Source organism: Delphinus delphis, chromosome 5 (genome assembly GCF_949987515.2).
Source record: "Delphinus delphis chromosome 5, mDelDel1.2, whole genome shotgun sequence".
Classification (NCBI taxonomy): domain Eukaryota; kingdom Metazoa; phylum Chordata; class Mammalia; order Artiodactyla; family Delphinidae; genus Delphinus; species Delphinus delphis.
Window position 1 is genome coordinate 64,896,050 of NC_082687.1, and position 14,848 is coordinate 64,910,897.

Consider the following 14,848-nt stretch of genomic DNA (forward strand, 5'->3'; position numbering starts at 1 on the left):
ATCTTATTTTTTAAAAGTTGAGCTACTTAGTTATCAGAAGTGAGACTAAGATTGTGCTAACCTTGAGGCCAAGGCAGTATTATAAATACTTTATATATATTTATATATATTAAGCCTGTACTTTGTGAAGAACTAAGGAAGGTTATCAGTAAATACTGGAACAAGAAATTAATCCAACAAAACAATCTGTGGAAGAGTGGACAAACCTACTTTGAATTCACTGAAGATACCATGTTATGTCATGGGTTACTAAAGCTTTTGTCCATGCTGTTCCTGTCTGTAACTAATTTCCTCCTTTCTGTCATTGTAAACTCCTACTCATACTTCCAAAACCTGTTCAGGCCTGACCACTCAGAAGTCTTCCCCCAACACCTCTTACAGAATTCATCAGTCCTTGCTTCATGCTACTGTAGATTATGCATGCTTCTATCACTGTGTTAGTAACTAGGATGCCGTACAGCTTGGTATACAACTATTGTGCCTCCCAGTTCATCCCTAGGATGCAAACGTTTGAGTCTCACAAACTAGTAGAGAACCCAGAGGTGTGAACTATCCTCCCTCCAACACCCTCTCCTTTACGCCTACAGCATTTGCTGAGCTTAAGAGGTAACTGAAAGGAAGTCTGGTGGCTCAGTCTAATGAGTGAGACAGAAGGGTGAATGCAGCAACACTGGCCATGTCTCTTGGATTCCTGGAAGGTGCTTGGCTTATTTTCTGGAATGGGCCCCTACACTCCAGAGCTCTCTAACAGGAAGTACTCATGGCTGAATTCCCAGCTACCTTGGCAGATGTGGCAATGAGGACTTACGGGTTAAGCTGGAGGATGTCTATGCACCAGCCACTGAGTGAGGGGTGGCTCAAGGGCAAGGCAGCAAAGCTCTTAGCAGATGTAAACAGACATAAAGCCTTGCCCTCAGGGGGAACCTGCACAGTGGGGTCAGTGACAGTGTCAGAATCTTGGCCAGAGTGGGGCTCTTCCAGGCTGTTCCAGTGCACCCTGATCCAAGGGCCCTCAGGCTTCTCAGCCAGTTTAGGCTCCAGGTGTCAGATTCCAAAGTGATCAGCTCTTTCCATGCCCAGGAGTGCTACATCAGGGCTGGTTCTAGCTTTCACCACCTTGAGGATTTAGAGTTATCATTGTTCTATTCCTCACTGGTAACTAACTCCTTTGGAAAACAAAACAAAACAAAAAAACTAAAAACACAGGCAGTTTCCTGATACCTTTCTTGCAAACAGAGGTACTTACTTGACCCCAACCAATAAGGATGTAGGAGGCTCAGCAATTCCAAGATTACTTTTTATTTATTTATTTATTTTTGTCCTGGCCTGCATAGATAGAGTCTCACTAAAATGCTATCACTGGTAGGCACCCTTCTGGTAAGAAACCCTACTACATGTGCATTACACTGTATTTTTTTTAATATAAACTTTATTTATTTATTTATTTTTGCCTGCATTGGGTCTTCGTTGCTGCGCATGGGCTTTCTCTAGTTGTGGTGAGCGGGGGCTACTCTTCATTGCAGTGCATGGGCTTCTCATTGTGGTGGCTTCTCTTTGTTGTGGAGCACGGGCTCTAGGCACGCAGGCTTCAGTAGTTGTGGCACTTGGGCTCCAGAGTTGTGGCTTGCGGGCTCTAGAGTATAGGCTCAGTAGTTTTGGTGCACGGGCTTAGTGGTTCCATGGCATGTGAGATCTTCCTGGACCAGGGCTCGAACCCGTGTCCCTTGAATTGACAGGCAGATTCTTAACCACTGCACCACCAGAGAAGCCCTACACTGTATTTTAATGTTTTTTTTCCTTACTGAGCTTCAGATGGTAAGATTATATCTTTTATATCCCTGGCACCTAGCTGATTTCCTAACTTACTAATAGTGATAGCCATCATTACAGTAGTAATAGTAGCAGGAAATCTTTACTGAGTGCTTATTCTGATCCATGCAGTGCACTGAATGTGTTACATGAATGATCTCACAAGGCAGGTACTCATTTTTTTTTATTTTTTACACAGCAGGTTCTTATTAGTTATCTATTTTATACATATTAGTGTATATATGTCATTCCCAATCTCCCAATTCATCCCACCACCACCACCCACCCTGCTTTCCCCCCTTGGTGTCCATACGTTTGTTCTCTACATCTGTGTCTCTATTTCAAGGCAGGTACTCTTCTACTTTTTTTTTTTTTTTGCGGTACCCGGGCCTCTCACCGCCGCGGCCTCTCCCGTTGCGGAGCACAGGCTCTGGACGCGCAGGCTCAGCGGCCATGGCTCACGGGCCCAGCTGCTCCGCGGCATGTGGGATCCTCCAGGACCGGGACACGAACCCGTGCCCCCCGCATCGGCAGGCGAACCCTCAACCACTGCGCCACCAGGGAAGTCCCCAAGGCAGGTACTCTTAAACTCGTTTTTACAAATGAGAAATTTGAGACAGCTCAAGTAACTTTCCCAAAATCGCACAGTTCATAAGTGGCAGAATTGTGCTTGATATCTGCTTGTTGAACTTAACTGTGTCCTACTTACTAAAAAGCCAAACATATAAAAGCAGCCAATTAATGGTGAACATTTCCATTATCATCAGGGGAGAATGTCCTCTCTCCACTCCAAGTTTCCATGAGGAGGATTGTTTCCTGGCTTCTGAGGCTTAACCATTTCACCTCTGATGATGGAAAGTAAATTTGGGCAGAGTAACTGAGCATACCGGGCCCAGTTCTGCCACCTTTGTCCTCTTGGAAGGTGCAGCCCACAGGCAAAAACAAGTTTCTGCTGCTCTCCCTGCAGTCTGCTTGCTCCCAGTCCGGAGCTGCTTGGAACTGGATGGGGACAGCTCTTAATTCCGAAATTCAGTAGTAGCTCAGCACACCTGGCTCCCAGACCTAAAGTCACTCCTGGGGGCCTGTCTCACTCTTTGTTTTCTTCCTCAGCTTTTCAGAAGTAAGGAAGAGGTGATGAGCTATTTCCTGAGCTCTCTTAGACACCTCTCCCTGCACTCCAGTATCATCAAAGGGTGACTATAAGTGTTTTAACTTGAAACAGTCTACAGAGGAAAGGCTGGTTAGAAAAGCCAGGGCACGAAGTGATGAGAAAGGAGAGGGGGAAGCAGAAACCAGAAACTTCCTGCTAACAGTCAACTGAAGATCATTCAAAATTAAGAAGGTGCTTGGCAAACTGAAATGTAAGTGAATGACAGAGAGCAATTTACAAGTTGCTGGACCTGCACAACTCTTTAAAGCACTTCTACTATGTGAAATGAAGCCTATCGTTACCCGTAGGTATGCTAAAACCCTTTAGATGATGAGGTCTGGACCTTGTAGGGCACCTCCACTGGTCCAGAGGAAAGGGGAACTGCCCTTTTAGGGTCATTCTTGGACTTTCCTAGGTTTCTACAAGCAGGCTGAAAATTCCAAAAAGGATGCTAAATATGTCTCCACGAATTCTTATTTATCCAACAACATGTTCACCATCTCTATCTAGCTGTTTCACAGGCATTTCAAATAAAGCATGGGACAAAGTGTTCTCTTGATTTTCTTCCAAAAAGCTGTTCCTTCTTCAGGCTTCCATCTCAGTAGATGGAAGCAGCAAACCCCTTTAGATTCCTCTCATTTTCTCCTACTCCATATCCAATCCACTTGCCAAGTTCTGTTGTCTCTACCTCTAAAGCAGATCCTGAATCTGTTCCCCTCTATCTCCACTATTACCACCTTGTCCAAACTAGGTGTCATTTCTTACTTGGACTGTTAAAACGACGCCCACTTGGCCTCCCTGCTTGCACTCTTGCCAATCTATAATCTAACCAGCATCCAGGGAAAGCTTTCAAAATTAATATAAGTCATTTCATCCCCTTGGTTAATATTATCTTAATGGCTTCTAAATGCCCTTATAATTAAGTCCAATTAATGCCCTTAGAATAAAGTCCAAGTCTGAATTAAAGTTCGATGGGATCTAGCCCCTGCCTGCTGTGTGACTTCATCTCTTGGCTTTCTCTACCTCATGATGCCCAACCAAGCTTTCTTCTACCTCAGGACCTTTGTAGTTGCTGTTTCTCTTCTTAGAGTACTCTTTTTTCAGATCTTCTTTGGGTCATTCACGGTAAATATCACCTCCTCAAAAGAGAACTTCCTGCCCATCCATCTAAAGTAGATTGCTCCCTTCCCCCTTGTCGCTCTCCGTCTCACCTACTTTTTTCTTAAGTTGGGTTTTCTTTTTTTTTTTTTTTTTCAGTTTTTTCATAGCACTTATCACTATCTGAAATTACCTTGATTATCTAATTTTTTACTTGTTATATTTATTATCTGTATCCCTCAACTAAAAGGTAAGCTCCATCAGAGCAGAAATCCTACCTGTTTTGCTCACTGTATTTCCAAGGTCTAAAACAGTGCCTGGCCATTGAAGACACTCAGATATAAATGAATCATTGGTTTAACGAAATTCTGAGAATGAAAAGAAAAGGCAAAGACAAATCTAGATATAGACATAGACATAGTTTGGCTTGAAAACACAGATTCCTAATCTTGTCATAGCTTCCCCTTTGAAGGTTAGCCTCATTCCACACCCAAAAGGCCTGAGCAGTTTTGAAGGGTCTTTTATGCCTTCTTTGTCCTTAGCCTGATTCTGAGAGACAGAGTTCATCTTACTTTCTCCTTGCATCCTAGTGTCGTTGAGTTCATTCATAGCCAAAGATAAGAATCAGTCTTTAGGGCTTCCCTGGTGGCACAGTGGTTGAGAGTCCGCCTGCCGATGCAGGGGACACGGGTTCGTGCCCTGGTCCGGGAATATCCCACATGCCGCGGAGCGGCTGGGCCCGTGAGCCATGGTCGCTGAGCCTGTGCTCCGCAGCAGGAGAAACCACAACAGTGAGAGGCCCGCGTACGGCAAAAAAAAAAAAAAAAAATCAGTCTTTACTTCACCAAGAACCCTTCCAGTCAGAACATCTCTCCTCCCAGGTCCATTTAGGTCTGACAGCAACCGGGCCTCCAACCTCCATCCCCTCCCCCAAATTAGGGGGAATCCTCTTAGGCCATGTCAAGTCAATGCAGGAAGTTTGGTGATGCTATAAAGGGCAAAGATGGCTGGAAACTGGGTGGGGGTGGGTGATACACTTTCACTAAAATAAATCTTGAGTATATTAGTGAGAAACTGGGTCAAAATTATGTGGACTACAGGAGTACAAATTCATTAGACTAAATGAAGGTCTTTAAAATGAGAAGACTGTTGCAGCCATGGAGTGGAAGACTCTCTGTATCCCTCCTCCCAAGCCTTGAGTAGAGCTTCCCCACCATGAGAAGTCTGCACACACTGAGACCTGTCCCACTCCTCCCGTGGGCAGGCCTATAGGACTATGAGGCAGTATCTCAAATGGCAGAGGAAGGCCTGTTTCCACCTGCATCAGACACATCTTCCTTTGTGGACCACACCAACTTGGGAATGCTCCTGCTGCAAATGATGCAGAGAGGAAAGACTAAGCTATAAGGTTGGCATCCATGATTTTCCATCCTTCCTATTCTCCAAAAAAAGTAGCTGGAGAAACAGCCTAAGAGGACAGAATAAGTTTGTGCAAGGGCCTATCACACAGAAGTAAAACCCCATCATCTATGTCAGGGAACAGCAAGCTCAAATGCCTTCAGGAACTTAAACAGAGGAAAAGAAACTGATGGGGTCTCCAGCTCTGTCTAAAGCAGGTGAGCATCCATTATCCTGCCCTAGGCTGTTGCTAAAATGAGGAGCATGACCCCAGGTTTATCAGATACTCCAAATGGTCAAGGGAGAAGCCATGGATTAGAATTTTTATGTGATATTTTCTCATTTTTAAACTAGGATTACCTTCCACTAAATGTAACAGAAAATCCAAAACACCATCTAGTATGAATTAGATAAGAAGGTTTTCCTTTGTGAGAGGCAGTTCAGAACTAATGTAGTAGGTCCTAAGGGATCAGGGATCCAGGTTCCTTCCAGCCTTCTGCTCTATCATTCCTAGGGTGTGGCCTTTACCTTTATGACCCAGTATAGCTGCTAGAGCTCTAACGGCCTGGTCCAGACAGCAGGATAGAGGACTGGCTGGAAAAAGAAGGGCCACAGGATACGTGTCTTTTAAGGAAGCTGGCACAAAGCACATCTGCTTACATCTTATTGGCTAGAACCTAGCTGCATGGCCACTGTTAACTGCAATGTCACTTTTCCCAACTTCCCTTGCAGTTACGTGTGTGTGTGTGTGTGTGTGTGTGTGTGTGTGTGTGTGTGTACAGAGAAAGATGCTTATTTTAAGGAATTGGCTCAGGTGATTGTGGGGGCTGGCAAGTCTGAAATGCTTAGGGCAGGCCAGCAGGCTGGAAGCTCAGGCAACATTTTTATATTGCAGTCCTCGAGCATAATTCCTTCTCCAGGAAACCTCAGATTTTGCTTTCAAGGACTTCGATTTATCAGATGAAAGCCACGCTCATTACTGAGGGTAATTTCCTTTACTTAAGGTAAACTAATTACAGATGTTAATCACACCTACGAAACATCTTCACAAGCAACATCTAGATTAGTGTTTGAACAAGCCATTGAGCACCATAGCCTAGCTAAATTGACACGTAAAACTAACCATCACAGGCGCTCATTAAAAAATGTTCAAAACTGTGCTGGCAAAATAACACCCATGAGACTGATTTGGGCTTCAGCCTGCCCGTTTGCAATCCTTTCCCTACACTAGAGCAAGGAGCTCTGTTCTTTATAGCCCTAGAATATAACAACCCCATATACCCTCCACACAGCTGGAATCACACATGTATGATAACAAGAGGCCTGCAGTCCCACCCTTTCCGGGAGACTATACCTAGATAAATAGCTAATCTCAGGTTTTTGTGTATGTGTGTTTCTGTTTTTATTTTTGTTTTTGCCGCTGTGTTGATGGTATCTGATAAACAACATCCTTTTCTCTTTGACCTTGTTCTAGCTCATTAAATTATTTTCACTGTAAATTCCAAGCTTTCTGGTGCTAGTGGTTTAGGGAGAGTAGGGCGGGCTGAGGGGGCAGGCAGGGCATTTTGGCTAATAAAGCCAAACCACCAGTCACTGTATTCCCTGAGGACCACCCAGACAGAGGAATGCCACTCTTTTCCACACTCTCCTCAAACAGTTCTTTTAAACTTGCTTTTGTCTTTCAAATCTAACTTTGATAATACAGTCGGCCTAGAAAACTGAGGCCTGCTGCAGTTATTTTGTCACTAATTTGTAAGAGGGCTTTATATGAGTATTTATTTTCTCATTTTTATATGTATTGCGCTTGTTTTTCCTAATTTTGTAAACATTGTTTATGATGCCTTTCTCTGTAATTCTGTACATGCTTGCAGCTTTTCTCAGTCTATTTTAACATTATAGGTACTAGAAATGTGACCCATTAAAAGCACTGATACACAAATTATATCACTTAGAAATCCATAACTTCATTAAATCAGAAAGACAGAACTAAATTTGTTTTGGGTAAATGTGCATCTTCTTTTAAAGTTGTTTTATGTAACAATCATCTCACAAAAATAATTTTAATGAAGTGGATCTTTTTTGTTAGCCTTACGGGAAGCAAATTTGGTTTATCTGGTTTAAATGCTTTCCCCTGATGTTTCATTTTCAAATGTAAGTCATCTCTACGGTGATTTTGTATCTACGGTAAAGTTCACTAGAAGTCGTCAGTTCTGAAGAATCCTAGAAGGGGAGGGCCCATACTGTGGTGCCATTTCTCTGGTTTTGGGAAAAACAGCTCTTCGTCCTTGAAAGTCACAGAATGCTGACAGGACGATCTGACCGACTTACTGCTTATAAAGTATGAGTTTGACCCTCATTTGAATGGATGTTTATCCCTGTTAATCTCATGCTTTGGATGGCAAACACTATAATTTTAATCAGGATGCCAACCCATTGGAGGCATTGTCCCCAACTGTTCTTTTGTGACGTCCGATTTGGATCAAATACAGATTTTTCCTTATGCCAAATTCTGCACTCTGGCCCATAGTATTACATTATTTTACTCTTAACATAGGTAAAATGCCTACCAGCTGATAGATTTTTGTATGGAACACGTTAAAACATGCATTTTCTTGGGCTTCCCTGGTGGCGCAGTGGTTGAGAGTCCGCCTGCCGATGCAGGGGACACGGGTTCGTGCCCCGGTCCGGGAAGATACCACATGCTGCAGAGCGGCTGGGCCCGTGAGCCATGGCCGCTGAGCCTGCGCGTCCGGAGCCTGTGCTCTGCAACGGGAGAGACCACAACAGTGAGAGGCCCATGTACCGCAAAAAAAAAAAAAAGAAGAAAAAAGAACATGCATTTTCTTACATATCTTGCCCTTTTCTATACTTCTTAAGCATTCATAGCACAAACTGTCTTCAATAATGGCTTACGATGAAAATTTGTCATTCTCTGACCTGACCAGGGCTGGCTACATAATTTGCTGGGCCCAGTGCAGAATGAAAATGTAGGACCCCTGTTCAAAAGCAGGGAAAAAAGTGCAGCTAAAGGTACTAGTGTAATCGGGGTAATGGTGATAAACGGGTAACTCGGTGAACTTAAAAATTGCAAAAATATATTTGGGGGGGTCAATATTCTATATAATGCCATAAACAACAACAGTATATTAATGTGATATCTTGATCATGAAAATTTTTCTGGCTCACCTGTCTGCAAATTAAGATTTATACTTGTCATTTTATTTTCATTTTCAACAGGTAAGAAATTCATTTCACATAGTTTTTTTTCCCACGAGATATGACTGAAAGAAGTATCAGTCACTCTCGGCAAATGCAAGATCACAAGTTATGACCATTTGCATTTTGAAAAGGATCTTTCTGCTGATGCAACTGTTAAGAAAATTTTATAGGCTGTGACAACACAGATGAATTTCTAATAACATTTTGAGATACAAATTTTAGTAGTTCTAGTCTATTCTAGTGTTGATTCTTGTGGAATTATTTTTCTAAACAGATTTTTCACATGAATACATTTTATGTAAGTCTGAATTTAAGTATAAATTTATATAATGGCATTTTAATGTTTCCTCAGACATGGGGAAATGTTTCCTGAAACTTGTGGAGGTCGTACAAGCAACTGGTGACTTTATGGTTTGAGTATAAATCAAAAGTCCTGTTTATGCTTTCTGTTGTCGTAGCTTCAATTACAAGGAAAAAGATTTAATTGCCTTCCTCTTTAACAATTGGTTCATTCAGACCTTCAAATGAAAATAGTGTTTTTTAAAAACTGACGTATAGTTGATTTCAATAACATTAGTTTTGGGTGTACAACATAGTCATTCGATGTCTTTATAGTTATAATCTGTATAAAGTTATTGTAAAATACTGGCTATATTCCCTGTGCTGTATATTACATCCTTGTATCTTACGTTATACCTAGTAGTTTGTACCTCTTAATCCCCTACCCCTATATTGCCTTTCCTCCTACCTCTCTCCCCAGCAGTAACCACTAGTTTGCTCTCTGTATCTGCAAGTCTGTTTCTGTTTTGTTATATTCATTTGTTTTAGATTCCACATATAAGTGATAACACACAGTATTTGTCTCTCTCTGACTTATTCCATTAGGTATAATACCCTCCAAGTCCATCCATGTTGTTGAAATGGCAAAATTTCATTCTTTTTAATGGCTGAGTAATATTCCACTATATATGTACCACATCTTTCTAGTGTTCTTTTCTGTAGAATATGATGATCTTTATATTTAATTTCTATTTCTATATGTGTGGTTATTTGCTTCACCATGTTGCAGCAGTTTTCAAAACTAGAGATTCTAAATCCTTTAAGAATTCTAATAATTCCCTGATAGGCTTTATTGCAATGTTCATGTATTTTTTGTTTTTGTTTTTTGTGGTACGTGGGCCTCTCACTGTTGTGGCCTCTCCCGTTGCGGAGCACAGGCTCCGGACGTGCAGGCTCAGCGGCCATGGCTCACGGGCCCAGCCACTCCGCAGCATGTGGGATCTTCCTGGACTGGGGCACGAACCCGTGTCCCCTGCATCGGCAGGCGGACTCTCAACCACTGCGCCACCAGGGAAGCCCTGTTCATGTATTTTGTACTAATTTACTGATAAAGTCTGCTGCCTGAGTGCCAGCAGTTCCTGTCCCAGGGTCAGGCTGATGAGTTCATTTGTGCGGATGACAGGGACTTGCAAGCTGGCTTCCCACTGCAGGTCCTGGTGCTGCCCCCGTGCAGAGCCCCTTCCCACCTGTCGAGCCAGGGCTGCCACAGCTGTTGCCTCCGCTTCTGCTGTTGCCACCACCATCCCCACTGCCGTGCAGGCTCAGGAACCTGCCCGGCTGCGGCAAGCTCCTCGGAGGCATGTGTGTGCATGCTGGGTTGCCTGCACTGCCCGAGCCCTCTGCGCACGTGCAAGCATAACCTCTGGTCATGTTTCCACTGTTCACGTGCATGTTCCATTGTCCTATCAGACTTCACTTACCAAACACAAGTTCAAAAATAAAATTATTAAGAATTTCAAGACAGGAACAGCAGAGGATTAAACCAAGCGTGGGGTCCTTCTGAGAGAAGGGCCCTGTGAGACTGCACGGCTCACACGCTTGCGAAGCTGCATATGGTTGCATAGTCTGTCAAGTGTCAGGATTTGAACTGGAAGAACATGAGGTGGTAGGGAAATGATGAAACTGACGGATTCCCTCCATGTCTTTAACTTAAGGAAATAGGTTGTTGATAAATCTGTGTCATCCTCATACTGAAATGTGTACTTATTGAGAGCAAGAATCGTGTCTTATATAACCCGGTACGCACCACAGAGCCTACCTCCGTGCTTTGGATATAGCAGATGTTAAATAAATTTGGTTGAATAGATAAATTGCTATTCTTCTGTTTTCAGAGGGGTAACATCTAAAGACCTGGCCACAGACAGATGATCTTTTTATGTAAGTCACTAACCTGATCAAAGTCGGTGTAAAAAACTCTGATCTGATTGTCTGGTCCAGGAGGAGTAATATTGTTAGTAAGCATTGTGTTTCCTGTAGCGATGCTCTAAATGTGCCTGTATGCAAACTTCCTAAGTTTGGCGGGAATCCTTCTGCCTTTCCCTGGACTTAAAGAGAATCTCATAATTGATTTCCGTTTTTTTTCTCCTTTGTTTCCTGAGGGGACTTAATTCTTTTCCAGACCCAAGATTAAGATGGCATTATTCTTTACCCAGAGTTTCCAAAGGTGATTTTGTAAATATTGTCTTAGACCTAACGATGAAAGACTGCTGACTAGGGAAATCTAATCAGCAAGTGGGAGATGAAGGCAAGGAGCAAAGTCTATAATTCTGCCTGTAACTTTTTATTAAAAACTGTCTTCTGTAGTAGGCAAGTCAGGGTGCTGCTCCACCAAGTAGCACAAGTACTTGCCTTGGGGGCTCCCTTGTTTCACTTACTGTATAAGTTTGAATTTAGGGTAATAAAAACAGACCTTGTTGAGTCATGAAAATGGAAGATAGGCCTGGATTCTGCAGGGCAGTTGCAATAAGTCCTCAGTCTACAGACAGCCAGGCCCTTGGCCAACCTCTACTAACCAGTGTTAAGGTCTACCCACAGCCCAAAATTCCTGTCGACTTGATAAGTCTACACTCTATGAATGAGTAAAATTTATTAGTATGCCTGCCAAAATGGCACACTCAAATGTTACTTATTCATACTGACACACCCTGATACTATCAGGCGCTTCCAATTCTAAATTACCACACATTCCAGAGGATGCCATCCAGGGAGTACAAATAACATTCATCTGGGTTAGTAAGAGCCTATGTCCCTCTTATATAAAACAACAACAACAATAAAACTTATTGATGGGACCTCAGCCCTGGTGACACCTTGACTGCAGTGAATTCTTGAGGCATAGGCACCCGGCTAAGTTGTACCTGAAATCCTGACCCACAGAAACTACGAGAGACGTTTGCTGTTTTATGCTGCTAAGATTTGGAGTACGTCATTACACAGCAGCAGATGATCCGACTTAAAGGGGACATGGGGGTCAGCCACGTGGCCCTCTGGAGGAGGAGCACTCTAGGCAGAAGAAACAGCCAGTGCAAAGGCCCTAAAATAGGAGCACGGCGGATATGGAACAGCAAGGGGGCCAGTGTGTAGGAAGAGGGAATGAGGGTAAGAATAGGAGATGAGATAAGGGAGATGACTGCGGGTCAGATCGCATGGGAAGCTAGCAGGTTACTGGAGTTAACTTTGGCCTTGATCTAAGAGAAACTGGGAGCTGTTGCAGGGTTTTGAGAGAGTAGTGGCATGATCTACGTTTCTGAAAGATCACTCTGGCTTGTACTGAGGAGCAGCTGTAGAGAATAAGGGAGAAAGCTAGGACACCAATTATGAGTCTGGGGCAGTAAATTAGGCAAGAAATGATGGTGGCTAAAATCAAGATGGTAGCTCATAGAGTCAATGTAACAGGGATGACTTCTGGATGTAGAACCACAGATTGGTCTGCTGGGCATGAGAGAAAGAGAAGAGTCAAGGAAGACCTCATCATTTTCAGTTTGAGTAATAAAGAAATGGGAAGACTGTAGGAGGATCAGGTGTGGGGATGAGGAAAATCAGAAATTCACATTTAATCACATCTATCGAGATATCTATTACACACCAAGTAGAGACATTAAGCAGGAAATTGGACATACGAGTCTAGAGTTGGGGAATGATGTTTAGGCTGGATATATATATTTAGAAGTTGTCAGTATACAAATAGTATTTAAAGTCATGAGACTGTATGAGATCACCGTCTAAAGATTGAGGGACCAAGGGACCAAAAACTGGGAATTGGCATATTCCTACATTCAGAAGTCAGGATAGAGAGAAGGAATTGTAGAGAAACCTGGGAAGGAATAGTCAGGGAGGTAGGGGGAAAACTCGGAGTGTGTGGAGTCTTGGAGTCAATTAAAGGAAGTGTATCAAGGTGAAGTGGCAGACCACCGCTGCTGTGCTGGTATGAATACTGAGAAGTGACCGCTGGACTTTCAAGAGCAGTGTCAGTTGAGTCGTGAGGTCTGGAGAGTGACTGGAATGGGTTTGGCAGTGAGAGAAAAAGAACTGGAGCTAGTAAGAACAAAATAACTCTTTCTAGTTTTGCTGCAAAGCCACCAGAAAAATCAGGTGGTGAGGGCAATGGGGTTAGGTGTTAAAAAGGTATTTTTCTGCTGATGGGAAAATTGAGAAATGGCAAAACTTGGCTGATTTAGTAGGAGGAAGAATGGCTAACCAATGTCCTTAGGTAGACTCTAGTGCCCAAGTAGAGGGCCTAGCTTTGAGTAGAAACCCAGAGAGATTGTTTAGTCTCAGGAAGAAACTGCAAATGACTTGGAAATTAGCAAAAAATATTACTGGTGCCCTGTCCAGCACACTCCTCAGGATATCTGCACCTCATCTTTGAGCTATTTTGCAACTTTGTAAGCAGCAGACTCTTGGTACTGGTTCTAACATCTTACTAGTTCCTTCATTATGAGTTCAATAAAATCTTCGGCATGTGCTCATTTTATATTTGTGTGAGAATCATGATTCTACATCCTCTTTTAAAAAGAAAGTATCCTTCAACAGTAACGAGGGCAGACAACATAAATGGGCAAATGCTTAGGTGGGTGGAGGCAGTGGTGGTAACGGTGGAAGCTGTCTTCCAGCGGCTTCATTTTCCTGAGGACAGGGATGTGACACAGTCAGCAGAATGGGAGAGTGAATGGACTGGGGAAGTTTAGTACGACTGCAGCAGTGAACACCACTTGAGGTTAACGGCCATGAATTCGAAGGGGGATGTTGGTGGACTGTATTTCTCCAGCCATAGTTCAGTTGCATAGGTGCACACACCAAGGAGGGAGGGTTGAATTTAACCAGGGGTGTGCCTTGGTTAAACCACCAGGAAGCAGCAATGTGGGGCGGCAAGAGAATTGGGGATATATACAAAGAATGATTAGAGTGATTCACTTAAGCAGGGTAAGGAGATATGACTTAGAAAAGGTGAAGGACTACGTTCTATTGACAGACTGGAGGTCCCAATGGGGTGGAAAGACTTGGAGTTGCTGTACTAGAACAATAAGCTGGGAAGACAGGAGCTGGTAATCAGAGAAGCAAAATATTCTCTCTACTTGGAGCCAGCATCCTAGCATCTGGACAGACATTCTACTGTTTGAGGGTCACTTACCTGTTAACCACGAGACTCCTCTTTTAGTGTGTGGAAGCAGAGATGTTTTGCATAGAGTGCTTACTTCCCCTTCTCCTAGTTTAATTCTTATGGTCTTTCTCAATGAGATGATTCCATGAAATCAAGTTTTGTTTTCTTCAAGAGTGAACAGAATCTGCAGACAGACAGGCAGCACGATGAGCAGGGTCTCTCTGGAAGGTTGTGCAGTCTGCGCACTGCACAAAGGACCGCAAGCTAAAGGGTGAGTGGGCTGAGATCCAGCTCAAGCTCCGCTCACTGAGCTGCAGTCCTATCACCAGCTGCCTTTTGTGTCCACAAAGGTTCATGCCCTGCTCTTGTGGGGATGTTCTAGAGTAACGACTTACCTAATTCACAGAAAGACGCTATGTAGACCAAGGAGCCCTGACAAAAAATGCACATGTGCTATGAGGCTTTTACCCAGAGGGCTAGGCTCAGGAGGCAGATATGTCTTTCTGTAGAGAAATCTCTTGTGTTCTTTTGTCCTCTAAGCATTTCAAGTGTTCAGAGTCTTTCTGAAGGAAGAGACCTGATATTATGTGCATAGAGTAGCTCTCTGTTTCCCCCAAACCAATACATGGCTTTCTAGATCATTGGTATTTGAGAAAAAGGATGAAGTATGCATCACGTGAATTACTTAGGGATCACTGCCACCTCCACTGTTTCTTGTCCATTTATCAGAAAAA